Source organism: Nannospalax galili, unplaced genomic scaffold (genome assembly GCF_000622305.1).
Source record: "Nannospalax galili isolate Female #2095 unplaced genomic scaffold, S.galili_v1.0 scaffold18, whole genome shotgun sequence".
In the NCBI taxonomy this organism is placed as follows: Eukaryota; Metazoa; Chordata; class Mammalia; order Rodentia; family Spalacidae; genus Nannospalax; species Nannospalax galili.
This window is the reverse complement of record NW_008346548.1, coordinates 9,995,006-9,996,176: the sequence shown is the minus strand read 5'-3', so window position 1 is coordinate 9,996,176 and position 1,171 is coordinate 9,995,006. Positions and strand designations below refer to the sequence as shown.

General features: G+C 36.9%; 1 protein-coding gene across 1 annotated transcript in view; it reads right to left on the bottom strand.

The window, feature by feature from the left end:
* Positions 1-1,171, bottom strand: part of Slc49a4 (solute carrier family 49 member 4) — a 145,050-nt gene that overhangs the window by 39,927 nt on the left and 103,952 nt on the right. The gene's annotated exons all lie outside the window — the stretch shown is intronic.

Genomic DNA, 1,171 nt, shown 5'->3' with positions numbered 1-1,171 from the left:
ATCACTATATCCAACCAAAATGTCTATTATAGTTGAAGGGGAAAGAAAAATCTTCCATGACATAAATAGGCTGAAGGAATTCTTGTCCACAAAACCAGCCCTTCAGAGAGTTCTGGGAGCAATACAAAGAGCTAAAGAAAGGAATGACTATACCCAAGAGGTTGCAGAAATTCAATGAAGTATAATTGTGGAAAAGTACAGCTATATCAAGAATGTAAACAGAAATAAAAATGACAGGACTCAACACTCATCTTTCATTAATAACTTTAAACATTAACGGACTGAACTCCCCAGTCAAAAGACACAGACTGTATGAATGGATTAAGAAACAAAACCCATCTTTTTGTTGTCTGCAAGAAACTCATCTCACTTTCAATGGCAGACACTATCTTAAAGTGAAAGGATGGAAAAAAATATACCAAGCGAATGGTACTAAGAAAAAAGCAGGCATTGCAGTTCTAACACCTGACAAAAAAGACTCCATGTGGAGCACAAAGCAAACCTCAGCAAATACAAAAAGACTGAAATAATTCCATGTGTTCTATCAGACCACAATGCAATAAAGCTTACAATCAACACCCGAGGAAGCCAAAATCACCACACAAACACCAAAGGACATACTTTCTACTCAGCACCCCATGGAACTTTCTCCAAAATCGACCATATACTGGGGCACAAAACAAAGCTCAGCAAATACAAGAAGATTGAAATAATTCCATGTGTTCTATCAAACCACAATGCAATAAAGCTTACAATCAACACCCGAGGAAGCCAAAATCACCACACAAACACCAAAGGACATACTTTCTACTCAGCACCCCATGGAACTTTCTCCAAAATCGACCATATACTGGGGCACAAAACAAAGCTCAGCAAATACAAAAAGATTGAAATAATTCCATGTGTTCTATCAGACCACAGTGCAATAAAGCTTACAATCAACACCTGAAGAAGCCAAAGTCACCACATGAACACATGGAGATTAAACAACACACTCCTGAATGATGAATGGGTAAAAGAAAAATTAAGAAAGAAATAACAGTATTCCTGGAAAAGGACAATACAACACAACAAAACATCTGGGACATGCTGAAAGCTGTCCTTAGAGGGAAGTTTATAGCTATAAGTGCCTATATCATAAAATTGGAAAGAACAAAATAAATGACTTAAC